This window comes from Ursus americanus, chromosome 3 (genome assembly GCF_024610735.1).
Source record: "Ursus americanus isolate L20-20 chromosome 3, mUrsAme1.1.p, whole genome shotgun sequence".
Classification (NCBI taxonomy): Eukaryota; Metazoa; Chordata; class Mammalia; order Carnivora; family Ursidae; genus Ursus; species Ursus americanus.
In genome coordinates, this window is record NC_142129.1 from 61,278,072 (window position 1) to 61,293,600 (window position 15,529).

The following is a 15,529-nucleotide window of genomic DNA, read 5'->3' on the forward strand; positions in this document are numbered from 1 at the left end:
ATTCTCTATCAGTCCAGAAGCCTGAGGAGGATATTGGTCAAGAAGAAGAAAAGAACTTGTCAAAATACTGTAGAGAAGGCAACGTGAGACAAAAATTGGAATCTATGATATTTGGCAGTTTGACCTTTGTCAGAGCAGGGTTAGTGGAGTGGTGGGTGCAGTAGTTGGTAGAAGGGCAAGTTGGAGGTCAGGAAATGAAGAAATTTTATAGATTGTTCTATTGAGGTTATTGGGTAATAGGACAGAGAGGACATTTCCCTAAATAAATGAAATATATGATAGAGCAATATAAATATGGATGATATAAAAGGTTGAAAAAGATAGTTGTTATTAAAAATAGTATCTATTTGTTTTGTATTTGCCACATGAACTGTACTAAGAGTTTAGTATGCAGCATTATTTCCTTTGAATAAAGGTTTAATGAGGTAACCAACATAACATCATTTTAAAAGTCACAATATTGGGACTCAGCCTCCAGAGCCCATCCTCTTAATCACTGGGCTATGCCTTATTATAAGTTTACTGAGCTGAAATCTGCAGCCTAAAAATGTGAAAGCGTGAGATTCTCTTCTGGAACTACAGAGAATAATCATAATTCTTTTACCATATTGTTTAAATGTTTAAAGAAAGCTCTCATGTTATTCCACAACTCCTTTTCAAGCAAAACATTCTCAATTAAATTATCATCATTCTTCAGATAAAATTTACTTACCTTTAGGCTTGCCTTTTGTAAAAGATTTGAAGTTCATAAACTTTCTACCATCCCAATCATTCTAGTGTAGACATTCTCCATCATTCTTCAGATAAAATGTCTACAACTAAAAACAACATGCCAGATGAGGTCAAACCATGCTTGTTCTGACACCAAGCACAAGAAGAGCATACTAAGTATACTAACATTTTTTGGTTCATAGTGTCCTTTAAAATAACTAACACTCTCAACTGTCAAAGAGTGGTAGATTCTTCCCAATACTGAACTTAGAGTGACATGCAACCATTTACATTTATCTATTACATAATTTTAGCTTCATTTCACAGTCTCTAACTTTTGAGAAATTTTGGAGATTTGTCTAATCCAGTGTATTACTATCTCCCATCTTTGTGCCATTCGTGGATTTAATAAGCACATTTCTGTCTTCATCCAATACATTCATAATATTAGACATGACCATTAGAAAACAGATCCTGAATACTCCCCAGAGACTGACCTTCATTTATTCACTCAATAAGTATTTATCAAGGGCCTCTAGGGTGCTACTCATGCTCTATTCTGTTACCCAGGTGGTGATTAAACCAGTGAGATCACATTAAGATAACTCAGTAAGCAAAATACTTATGATTTGTGCAACAGAAAAAAGTCCAGAAATATATCTAGATATACTGAGTTTATAAAAAAAGGTGTTAATTCAAATCATTGAGGGAAATATGAATTATTTAATAAGTGGTAATATAGAGATAATTGAGTAACCATCTGGGGAAAAATAATCCTCACTAATTTTATGGTTTATTTTTACAGTTTTATTTTACAGTTAATTTTTCCTTTATCAGTCTGTGATTTCTAGTCTGAGAAGTGTTGCGTTTTCACCTTTAACATTACAACTTTGCCCTATAGTTTTACATTCCCTGATTTGAAAAGTACTTCAAATATATCATAATGTGTTTTCATTTCAAGTTGTTTTCATTTCTGTTATTTATTTCGTGTCTAAGCCAACAATTTCTTATATTAAAAAAGAAAAACTTTTCTAACAAAAACATGTGACAATTGGAAAAATTAATTCCTAGCAGAAATGTTAATTCAAAAACCTGACTTTGCAACTGCATAGGATACATTTCTTTGCCCATTCATTCGTTAACAGACACATATTGTGTATCTAATATGTCATGCTATGCATTAGACTCTAGAGAAACCAGCAATAAAAAAATCATGATCCCTCTTCTTAGTAGGCTCAAGAGTCACAGATAAACTTTTCAAGAAAAAAGATCACTTGAGACAAAGTAAGAAATGCATCTCTACCAAAATGTTATTTGATGTCAAAAATAAAGGAACTTGGAATTTTCACTTATAAATTGGTAATATCAAAAGAGTTAAAACTTTGCAATTTTTTTCCATTTCAAGCAGATAGTAGGAAAAGTAATAAACTAAAAAACAGAAAGGCATAATTCTATTAAGTTAAGCCAATTAAAATTAAAATTGATATTTGCCCAAAGTGAAGGAAATACAAAGACCTCTTTCATGTACCAGTCATGCTCCCTGTTACCAAGACCTGAGAAAATAAAGGTGGTTCTCTTCCTTTCATCTCTTCCTAAGGACTCCAACCCCTCCTATCCTTTAGTCAGGACTTCTCCGAAGGATGTCCGCATACCCAAACCTGCCAATTCAAGAGCGAGTGGAATAAGGAAATATAGCTTCAACCTCTCACCTCATCCTAGACACCCAACGGGAGCCCACAAATGAGAAGAACACTCCATTTTAAACATTAAGTCATTTTGTGGATTCATGGGGTTACTTCAGTGCCTCTTCTAGGTTCTATGTAACTATGACACAACCCTTCGAAGGCCCATGGCATCCAGATCAAAGTGAAAAGAGGTGAGGGCACAGTGAAAGGCATAAGCTCTCTGACAAATAGCTCTCCTCTGGGTGCTCGAAATACTACAGAGGAATTTGTGTTGCTTTTGGAAGACTCCCACAAGAGCAGACTTGGTAAGCCCATCTAGGTGTATGCCATTTTTTGGAAAGAAGCAGGAAGAGAAACAGATGATCTTAGAGACTGAACTTTTTAACCATGAAAACCTGAAAAATATTTAAATGATCAGATCAGTTTATATTTTAATCTATTATGAAAAGTTGATTCAAGCTTTTTTTCTCCCAAAATAACATATAAGGTTAATAAAATTCCAATCAAAAATTCAAGGCTTTTTTTTCTAATTGGAGAAAATGATCTTAAAATTTATATTAAAAATAACTGCCATCATCAAAGAATAGTCAAGAAAAAGATAATAATGATTTACCAGATATTTGAAAATATTATGAATAATTAAATAAGCAAAGTATTTGTATGACAGCACAAACAGACCGGTGAAGCAGAATAGAATCCAGAAATAGCACCCAGTATACATGAGAAGTAGTAGATGGTCCATATGCTATAGTTCAATTACCTGAGAAAATGATGAATTATTTAAAAATCGTACCGATATAATTGGATATACATATAGAAGAAAATAAAAGTAGACCTTCATCTTTTAACATTTACCACAGTAAACACAAAATTGTGTGTCATTTTGGATGTATGGTAAGATAACAAATGCATGTATATATGCATCTGTATGCATACAAATGTAAACATAAATACGTACACTTTCTAGAAGACTTCATGTTAAAAGTAGGGATGGGTGGGACCTTCAAAACTAGAACTGCTACATATCTTCCCTTCTCTATTTTTTTTTCCTCTGGCAATCATCTCAATTCTTCTCCTTCTCCTTTATCCTTCTCAAGCCCATCAGACTACCTCCAACAGCACCCTGTTCCATTCAACTGCTTAGAAATTCTTACCATTTTCCTCTTTTCTTTCTGCCAGAGACTTTGCCTTTCATTTTTCTCATTCATGCAAATAGATTTCCTCTCTGATTTTTCAACTAAAAAAAAAAAAAGTATTCGGTATTTTAAGCTATTCAATAGGTTTAGAAATTAATATTGCTAAATTAGAAGACGTCTATGGTAAATTGGCTTCAGTACTTTAGCTAACCCTGCAGAATAGCCTTGTGAAATCAGACTGACAGAAAAGTTGACTTTTTCCCTCTTGCCAGGTTTTCCCTCTTACCAGGTTCTCCCTCTTACTAGGTTTGAGCAAAATAAAAATAATGGGAATTTAAAGTTTGTTAAAAATTTTAATTTTAAATTAGTAAAACAAAATTTAATAATTGTTAAATTTAAACTGTTAAAAATGTGTCATATCACTACACTGGAATAAAACCTAGTCTTTACTGATTAATTGGAGTTCTTCCTATATTTATATATTGAGACTTGGTTCCCTTTAGGCCCTGACTGGCCAACCTAACATTAAATCATAGTGATCAGTTGTGAAAGGCTTCCCTTTGTCAAATTTTCTCATAAACATATGCTTGTAAAGAACTAAGACTGTGTAACCATACTGCTTAAATTAAAATCCTAGATATGCCACTTACAGTCCACGTGACCTTAAGGAAATTAACTTTCATGTGTTTCCATTTTCTTGGTTTTAAAGTCTGGATAAAATTAACACCCTCACCTTGGTAATAATGACTGTGAGTTCTTTGCTGTTCCTGCTGCATTTGGCCCTTTTGAACTGGACAGACTCTGTGACTGCTTGATCAATAGAATATAGTAGAGGTGATGCTATGCTTAAGAGCTTGGTAGATTCCTCTTCTCTATTAGAGCACTTGCTCTTGGAATCTTGCTACCCTGCTGTGCAAGAGGTCAAGTAGCTACAAGGAATAGTCATTCTAGAAAGGAATCATCCCCACCCACCAACTTTGGCTGGGCTGCCAGCCATTAGCCAGCACCAATTGGCAGACAAGATGAGTGAGTTATCTTAGAAGTTAAGATACCCCACTTGTATCACTTCCAGCAGAGATCAGCTAGTCCTACCAAACTAAGCCCACATCACAGTCTGGTGAGTCAAATAAATTACTGTTGTTTTAAGCCATTAAGCTATGTATGATTTGTTACTCAGCAATCAGTAACACAACAAAATTTGGTCCCTATAAGTTACAAAAACCTAAAACTGTGACACTAGCTTTGCCACCAGATAGCAGTAGAAGCTGGAAGGGTCTCCAGAAGACTGCTTGTAAAAGCTGGAAGGGCCTTTCCTACCATAGGACAGTTGTAGATTTGGGAAGTCATATTAGAATAATTATTCACTCCCAAGTTTTGGAAGCTTATGTTCAAAGTTTTAAAGTATAAAATAATTTAAGAATGAAAAAAAAGAGATCAATTAGACTAGAATGTAATTAGCTGCTTTGGATCCAATGTAAGGGGTTGTAAAATAAGATCTATCATGAAAGTCTTTAAGTTCTAGAGATTAATTAATACTGGAATAGAAGTGGCTGGGAAGATTTGCCAAATGACACTCGGTATATCACCTAGAGTTTTTCTCCACTGACAGGACAATAAAACATGTGCTTAAACAACAGCAGGAAGGAGACAGGCTAAATTAAAAATACACTTGGCAAAAAGAGTTAAGCTTGTAAGTCCTGAGAAGGTATAAATCAGTCACTATTCCTCCAGGGCAAACTCTGACAAGAAGCTGGGAGATGAACTAGTTGGCCTCAGGATTCATCTGCATGCTTTCAGCTTCAAGTAACCCTGACTCCAGCTGCTTAAGCAGTGAAGCCATGTATTATCTCACAGAGCCAGAGACCAAGACCCCTGAAAGATTGATTGCTTTACTAGCTCAGTTACATCATCAAGGGTCAAGATTCTTGGTACCTGAGTTTCTGGTGAGGTTCACATCTTATCAGTGAAAACTTATTCATGTAACTACACCCAGCCACAAGTCTCAAGTTTAGCCAGCAATGTCTCAGAAAGAAGGGAAAAATAGATAAGGGGGAATAACCACAATCTGGCATAAGGAGTTAGTGGCAAATGGTACTGAATTCAGCTTGTATTTGCTTTGCAGGCTATATGGAAATTGTGCTCACTTGTGTTTGAACCAGAGTCCAAAATAAGAGACAACAGAGCCACTGTAGTTAATTATACAACACTGCATATTAGAAAGTTGCTAAGAGAATAGATCTTAAAAGTTGTCATCATTAGAAAAAAATTCTGTAACTATGTATGGTAACAGATGTTAACTAGATTTATTGTGCTGATCAATGTGCAATTTATAAAAATACTGAATCATTATCTTGTACACCTGAAACTAACATAATATTGTATGTCAATTATGCCTCAAAAGAAAAAACAATACGCAATGGGGACTTGCGGATAAATCCTACGCCCAAAAAGGTCAGAGACAGAACCACTGGAATTATCTCTCTGGTAGATACAGTCAGTAAGACTAAGAACACAGGACCAGTGCCCAGACAGGAATCCCTTACATGGTAGTAGGTAGATGCATAAATGCCAACATGACACATCCTCAGTCTCCCGGCATAAACGCAGTATGCTCCTGCTCTAAGCTGCTCTGACGTGGAGAACTCCCCATTCCACATGAGTCACATGGAACAAACTTTAGGTAGATATTGTTGGAGAACCAGGGAGGCAAGAGGAAACTGTGTCCACTTCCTTTTTTAACTGAACTAGTTATTTGCAGTGCTTTGGGGTAGAACCTAAGATGGAAATAGCCTAAGATGATAATGAATGCCCATTTTTTAAAAGATTTATTTATTTGAGAGAGAGAGAGAGAGAGCGCACATGCGCACATGAGTGGGGAGGGGGCAGAGAGAGCAAGAGAGAGAATCTCTAGCAGACACCCCATTGAGCTCAGTGCCCCATGTGGGGCTTGATCTCACAACCCTGAGATCATGACCTGAGCCTATGTCAAGATTTGGACGCTTAATCGACCGTGCCACCCAGGCACCCCAAGAATGGACATTCTTAAAGCGAAAACTAGGCCTTGGTGGTCTGGGCTTTCTCACCAGCACAATGCTCTCCATCCGTTCAAGAGTGAGTGTTGCCCATTCTCAACCAGGTACAAAATGGCATGAGGCATTTGGTGAAAAGAAGAATGAAGAAACCAGATAACGTCGAGCTCCTACGAGAAGTCCTCACAGCCTAGCTTCTGAATGAGCTTGCTTTCTTAGAGCAAGTACACAAAGCTGCTACTTTGCATTCCATCATCCTAAAAAGCCTGTTTTGATTGTTAACTTCTGTGCTTGGTCCTTTCTGAAGGCAACAGGATTAAGAGAACCCTGCAGACTATACATACATTTATTTTCATATCTTTGCTTGAATCTCAGGAAACAAAACTCCCCTAAAGCAAAGCTGATTATGCTGTCACACACACACACACACACGCGCGCGCGCGCACACGCACACACACACACAGAGCCTTCCGTAGTTGACTTGTCTTTAAACAGATTGACATCAAATGTCTTTTAAGACTATGGCAAACACCTGAGTGTTTTAATACTAAAGTGTGTGACAGATAATGTCAGACAACTCTAAGCAAATTAATTATTATACAACACTGAACTTCAAATACCTGAATACACAGAAGTCAGGTGACAGGGCAGCTGCATTGCAGAACTCTAGGGAATATCATGTACATAAAAGACTGGTATGATGCAGAGCAAACACGAGACAGTCATCCAAGGCATCCCAGCAGGGTTTTTCTTGCTGCCTCTAAACTTTGAGCTATACACGGCACAAGGATTTCCCACGGCTGCTCTTGTGGATAACAACTTGCTGGTATAAAACAAGCCCCCCAACTTCCAAATTATATCACTTTACATTTTGTGCCTAAATGATTGTTCTTGAGCTACTACCAACCTGTCAGAAGTTCATCCCCACTCGCCATGAACTCCAGCTACTTCTAAACCCCAATGATGCTGTCTCACATGGTCTAGAAAAGGGTCCCTCATGTTCTTCAGCTCTAGCTTCATCATGCCACTTTGCTGCTGCCTCCTCAGCCTATAACCCCCACAAGTGTGGGTTAGACAGTGTGAACCGGGGGGCTGACAAGTACCTCCGAACTGCATACCGCCCACGCATTGCTTCACTGACCAGATGGGAGACAAGGTAAATATCAGACTCCCTCCTGCCTCTGTCTCCTGGGTGAAGAGACTGAAGAAAGAGATAGTCTTGTGTGATCTCAAAACAGGAAATTCAAGAAAGGATGTAATTTGGGTCTCTCATTTGGATGTTGGGGTCAAGGTAGCATCCAGTTGTTCTCCCACTGCATTTGCTTCGGTGATATTACATTGAGCAAACATGGGGCCTTTCTAATGCTGGATGGTCCCTGAGGTTCTATCAAGAGGACTCTGGGGACTGTTCCTTGGCAGGTAAGTGACTGTGTAAGGAGACACTTTAGAGCTACTGCAGCAGTGCCTGATTGGGAGGGTGACTTGGTACTTCTGCAGCAGCAAGGCAGAATGTCACAGTGTTAGGAGAAGCCACTAAACACTAAGCCACTCTTCCTTGGACTGTTAGTAACACCCAGACTTCCGAGGAGAAGAATGTGTGTTAACCTCTATGACTCCATCCCAAGGGCAGAATTTCAATTAATTCTACAAAACAAAACAGAGACTAGCCTATAAGTTTCACCTAAACTTCATGGAAAGATGTGGGGCAAAGGGAGAGAAGGGCAATGTTTATGGGCAGCATTATTTGTGGCTACACGGAGAGGGCATACACCTCGCTGGATCCCAGGGCTCCTTGCCAGAGTCCTCTGTCTGAACCCATGGCTCACCAGGGCAACTTGAGGCTTTTCTACCAGGCTAAACACAACACAGACCCTTGGCATTCGTTAGTGTTACTTCTCTCATTTCCCAAGCTCACCTTCTAGTCCAAAGTGCACTTCTGGAGCCCTCATTCTCTGATGATCAACTGGAGAAACACATATTCCTTTCAGGGAAAATTCACAAGATAATCATACTATATTCCACATCAGAGCATCTCACAACTATGGCAGGATTATGGACAACTTAAACTTTCTCATTTATAACTTTTTATTTCCTGAAGTGAATAAATATTTTTTCCATAAGAAGAAAAATAATCATTTTCATTTAAAAAAAAATCCACTTCTGAGTAACATTTGCTCAGGGGGCTTACTTTTCTCCAACATAAATTAAATGTTGCTTCAAAAAGATTCATTTTGAATAAATAAAAATTGAAAATGAGGGGCGCCTGGGTGGCTCAGTCGGTTAAGCGTCTGCCTTCAGTTCAGGTCATGATCCTGGGGTCCTGGGATCGAGCCCCAAATCAGGACCCATGCTCAGTGGGGAGTCCACTTCTCCGTCTCCCTCTGTGATCTCTCTCACTCTCACTCTCTCTCACTCTTACTCTCTCAAATAAATAAATAAATAAATAAATAAATAAAATCTTTTAAAAAATTGAAAATGAGCCAGTAATTAAAATATCACAATCTATATGAAACAATGTAATGGAAGAGTATGTTGTCTTTAATTTAATAAAATAGATATTCTTTTGCTTGACTAAGATGCTCTAAATTGAAGGGAAAAAAACTAAGACAAATTCCCATGTTTTACTTTCCTGTTCCTGCTGTAACACATTACCCCAAAGTTAGTGACTTATAACAACACAAATTAATTATCTTAAAGCCCTGGAGATCAGAAGTCTAAAAATAAGGTGTCAGCAGGGTTACATTCCTTCTAGAGATTTCAAGGGAGAATCTGTTTCCTTGCCACTTTCAATTTCCAGAAGCCACCTACATTCCTTTCTTGGCTCACCTCAGAGCCCTTCCTCACATGGCTCCAGCCTCTTACTTCCACAATCATATCACATTAGCTCTGACCCGATTGCCTCCTTTCTGTAAGGACCCTTGTGATTATATTGGGCCAACTCAGATACTCCAGGATAAAGTCCCTGTCCCAAGATCCTTAACTTAATCATATGTGTAATATCCCTTTTTCCATGTAAGGTAATATCCTCACAGGTTCCACAGATTCAGACCTAGATATCTCTGGTGAAGAGGAGGGCATTATTTAGCCTACTATACCTACCTATATTAAAATATGTTCTTAGTAAGTAGCTATCATGATATTATCAACATGACTACAAATTCCAAAATGGAAAACTTGACAGTAATTGCTCATTTTTAAAACTGTCAAATCTTTTGACTTTTATATCTCACATTTTTAAATTTTTTTATTTTCCAGTTTTATTGAGATATAATTGACATACAGCACTGTATAAGTTTAAGGCATAGAACATAATGATTTGACTTACCTATGTTGTGAAATGATTAACATAATTTAAATAAAATCCATCATCTCATATAGATACCAGAAGAAGAAGAAGAAGAAGAAGAAGAAGAAGAAGAAGAAGAAGAAGAAGAAGAAGAAGAAGAAGAAGAAATGGGTTTTTTTCCTCGCGATGAAAACTCTTAGGATCTACCCTCTTGGCAACTTTCAAATATACCACACAGCTGTGTTAACTATAGCCATCCTGTTGTTCATTATATCCCCAGTACCTACTTAACTTACAACTGAAATTTTGTACTGTTGACCACCTTCCTCCAATTCACCCTCCCCAACATCCCACCTCTGGTAACTACTCTTTTTCTGATCTCTTTTTCTGTTTGATTGTTAATTTTTTAGATCTCACATGTAAATGAGATCATACAGTATTTGTCTTTCTCTGACCTATTTCACTTAGCATAGTGCCCTCAAATTTCTATATCTCAAATTTTTAATCAACTAGCTGGATAATCTTGAAATTGAAACCATTTAAACTAGAAGTCTTTTCATGTGCAGACACAACTAGTAAGAATAGTTGTAAATATTTTTATGATCACTTTTTGGGAATGTAACAATTCCCGATGATTCCCATATTATATCCGTTTGAGTATGTAGTCCAGACGTTTTATAATATCTTCAGTGAATATTTGTTTGTTCATTTCCTAGAAGGAAAAAAAGAGAAGGTCTGGAGGAAAAAAACAAAAGAAGTAACTGCAGTTTGGGAGAGAAAAACACTAAAGTCAATGTGAGAGTGCTGGTTTTGTCGCTCATTAACCACATGACTTTAAGCAAGTCGCCTCACATGTCCTGCAAAGAAAACTGGGAATACTAATTCCTGACTTGTCTACCTTACAGGCTGGGGCAAGGCTAAAATGAGATATTTGCAAATATCAGCTATTGTAATCCTGCAGAGTGAAGCATTTAAACACCTCTACTTCATCCTCTATTTGTAATTAGGATCACAATAAGAGGCATTTCAGTTTGGAGTTCATTAAGCTATATCCCTGGAATTCAGACCATGGTGCATTGGATCTGAACTTTCTTCTATCTTTACATAAAGCCTCTTAGAAAAAGAAAAAAGGATCATTTTAAAAATAAAAAAGTATTCTTTAAGAACCAAAGGTGTCGAGTGCCTGGCTGGCTTGGTCCGTGGAGCATATGACTCTTGATCTTGGGATTATAAATTTGAGCCCCAGGTTGGGCATAGAGATTACTCAAAAATAAAGTCTTTAAGGGGAAAAAAAGAGAGAGAGAGAGAGCGCGCCAAAGGTGTCTGTGGCATTTTCAGACTTGATTTTTTTTTTTTTTCTCAGTGAGAACTCAGTACATTTGTCAGCAAAGCTGGCCTACTCTAGCTACCATTTTTCCATCTCCAAAAATTCTTGTCAAGGTTTCACAGAATTATGGAAAGTCATCCAAAAAAGAAGAAGTAGAAAGAAGAGAAGATGAAGAAGAAGAAACTGTATTCCATGTCAGGATGGCCTGAAATGTGTATTTTGAGCTCCCTCCTATTCTCTGGGAGAACCACTGCATGGTTAAACATGTTCATTCATATAATAGTATCAACTGGGTTAAACAATCTTAAACCTCTCTTAGTTGCCTAAGTTTCTCCAAATTATGTTTTGCACACAAAGCTTCTTTCATAAACCACAATTGTAATTGGCTCTATCTTCCCCCCCAAAGCTATGTATGTGGATACACTCCAAACTCCATCCTTTTAAGAGCTACATGATTCAGCAATTCGAGAAAGGCTTCTGAGGGTGAGGCTGGCAGCCGAATGTAGAAATCAAAGATAGCTTTGTGTACTTTAAAGAAAACCAGCTTCAGCTTCTATTTAATGTTACCGAGAACCATCACATTTCTCTTTGACAAGATTGTTTGCATAAAGGTTTCTCTAGAGAGAAAGCCATGGGATTAATTTACTTCTGCCATCGTGACTAACTGCAGAGCAGCTGTCAGGCAACTGAAGTGTCTCCAATCTCCACCACAAATTACTTTAAATGGTTTTCAAGATAAACTTGCCAAGCCTGTTATGCCAACAGTTTTGACAGGAAAATGTGCAATTGACTTAAATGAAAAACAAGAGGATCCGTTTGGGGTCTTCAAAATAAAACTGCCATGGCGCCTTTGATGATGCTCAGGAAGTCACAGATTTTTCATGTATTTCTAGAAAATAAGTAACCTGTTATATACACATTTATATGTAGTTCATGATTTTTTTTTTAATTTTATTTATTTATTCGACAGAGATAGAGACAGCCAGAGAGAGAGGGAACACGAGCAGGGGGAGTGGGAGAGGAAGAAGCAAGCTCATAGCGGAGGAGCCCGATGTGGGGCTCAATCCCATAACACCAGGATCACGCCCTGAGCCGAAGGCAGATGCTTAACTCCTGTGCCACCCAGGCGCCCCTCTATGTAGTTCATGATTTAGCATGATAAAGCTGAGCTTGTCTAAAGCAACAGACTACAAAGTAAGGCTACATGAGATTTCAGAAAAATGTTAATAAAAAAATTAGTCACATAATGTTGAGAATTCATTGTTTCTATCAATTGTTCTTAATGCAGACAAATCCCAAAGGACAGTAATGTATTCCTTGCTCTACTTTTTCAGAGAGGTAAGTTGTGTCCTGCAGTATGGAAATAAGTGTGCTAACTATGGGGGACAATACAAGTGTCTGCATATTGAGGAGGTGGTTTAATGAGTACTTTGAAGTACAGACAAAAGGCATAGGTTTTGAGAGAAAAAACATCCATGAGATAAATCTGTTTAAATCCATTTTTGCCTTTTATTTTTCATTTACATAGATATGGTCATTTTCTTAGAGTATTTTGCTATTGAGGATTAGAAAGGGATGATGAGTATCTTATCTGCTGTGACTAACAGTGCAAAGGTAGAATGAGAATGTCCTGAATAACTGAGGGGACATAAGCCAGAAGTAACCCAGGCTCTTGGAGCATACAGAGGACTTTATATGCTACCGGAGAACAAAAAGACCCCTTAACAAAGTAACTATCAGAAGGATCCTATGAACACAGAATAAGACAAGAAAGTGGCAAAGAAAGATAATTTTATTGTAAGAGTTATTGAGTATTACTCACTATCATGCATTGTAGTAGGAGCTGAGGATATACTACATAGGATAGGGTCTCTCTTCCCAAAGAGCTCAGACCACACCAGAGGAAGAAATAAAGTTATCTCATCATGTCAAAACTCTTGAAACTTAACTAAAGCAGAGCTTTAAAGAAAATTTTATGGTTTAAATACTAATATCAGGAAATAAGGAAGGTAACAAATAATGATCTAAACTACAACCACTAAAAAGCTAAAAATAATAATAAAGAGTAAACTAAATCACAAGCAAGTAGAAAAAAAATAAAGAACAGAGCAGAAATCAATAGTAGAAAACAAATACAGAAATTGGTACAATCAAAAGCAAATTATTTTAAAAGATCAATAAAGTTAATTAAAGCCTAAACCCAAATGATCAAAAAAAAAATTTTTTTAACACAATGGATATACAAATTATCCATGGCAGGAATGAAAGAAGAAAACTACCACAGAGCCTCTAGACACTGAAAGGATAATCAGGAGATATTATAAGCATGATATCAATACATTTGACAACTTAAATACAATGAATAAATTCCTTGAAGGACAAATATTATCAAAAATGACATAAGAAGAAATAGAAAGTCTAGATATCTCCCTATACATTAAAGAAATAGACCTTATAGTTTAAAACATGCCCAGAAAGAAAATTTTAGGTTCAGATGGCTTCACTGGTGAATGCTCATAAATGTTTCAGGAAGAAATAGTACCAATCTTATACTAACTAAAAAAGATGCATGATGATAGGGCATGTCCAAATAATTTTCTACCAAACCAACCAGCTTAAACTAATATAAACACCTGAGAATAACATGAAAGTAAAGAAAGTTAAAGATCATTATCAATAGCCTTCATGGTACAGAGATAAAAATCCTTTTAAAAATTTGCAAATCAGGGGTACCTGGATGGCTCAGTCAGTTAAGTGTCTGCCTTCAGCTCAGGTCATGATCTCAGGGTCCTGGGATCGAGCGCATGTTGGGCTCTCTGCTCAGCAGGGAATCTTCTTCTCCCTCTCCCTCTGTGTGCTCTTTCTCTCTCTCTTGCTCACTCTCTCTCAAATAAATAAACAAAATCTTTTTAAAAATTTGCAAATCAAATCCAAAAATATATAAAAAGGATAGTACGTGATGGCAAAATCAAGTTTATCCCATGAATATACGGTGTTAAATAAGCAATATCAGTTAATCAATATTGTTAAATAAATGTAATTCACTAAATTAACAGACTAAAGAAGAAAATGTACATGATCATCTCAATACATACAGAAAGAGCATTAAACCAAATTTAAAACCTGTTTATGATAGAAACTCTCATTAAACTAAGAATACAAGGAAACTTCCTTAAGGTGATAAAAGGCATTTCAAAAACAAAAACAAAAAAACAAAACAAAACTATGTTTAGCAGCATACTTAATGGTGAATAGTTTCTTCCTAATACAAGGTACAGGGCAAGGATGTCTGGCTTCATCACTTCTATTTAACATTACATTGGACGCAAACATTGCAATAAGGCAAGAAAAAATAAAACATGGAATGATCAGAAAGGAAGAATTAAAACTGTTTCTATTTTCAGGTGATACAATTGTTCACATAGAAATTCCCAGGGAATTTAAGAAAACAACTATAAGAATTAATAAATGAATTTAACAAGATCACAGGATACAAGGCCAATTATAAAATTTGATTGTGTTTCTATATACAAGCAACAAACAAATAGAAAATAAAATTTAGAAACTATATCATTGATAATAGCATCAAAAAATAAAATACTTGGGGATAAATTTAATGAAAGATGTACAAGATCTTTATACTGAAAACTGCAAAATATTACTGAAAGAAATTTTAAAGATCAACTATTTGGAGAGATATACTATATTTATGAGTTGGAAAAACCAATATTGTTTATTAAGATATCAATTATTTTTATTTTTATTTATTTTTATTTTTTTTTTTACTGTCTTTGTGAGTCCTCTGTAAATTTTATTTTATTTTTTTTTAATAATGATTTTTTATTATATTATGTTAGTCACCATACAGTACATCCCCGGTTTTCGATGTAAGGCTCGATGATTCATTAGTTGTGTATAACACCCAGTGCACCATGCAATATGTGCCCTCCTTACTACACATCACCTGTCTATCCCATTCCCCCACCCCCCTCCCCTCTGTAGCCCTCAGTTTGTTTCTCATAGTCCATAGTCTCTCATGTTTCATTCCCCCTTCTGATTACCCCCCCTTTCTTTATCCCTTTCTTCCCCTACTGATCATTCTAGTTCTTATGTTCCATAGATGAGAGAAATCATATGATAGTTGTCTTTCTCTGCTTGACTTATTTCACTAAGCATTATCTCCTCCAGTGCCGTCCATGTTGTAGCAAATGTTGAGAACTCATTCTTTCTGATTGCTGAGTAATATTCCACTGTATATATGGACCACAACTTCTTAATCCAGTCATCTGTTGCAGGGCATCTCGGCTCCTTCCACGATTTAGCTATTGTGGACATTGCTGCTATGAACATTGGGG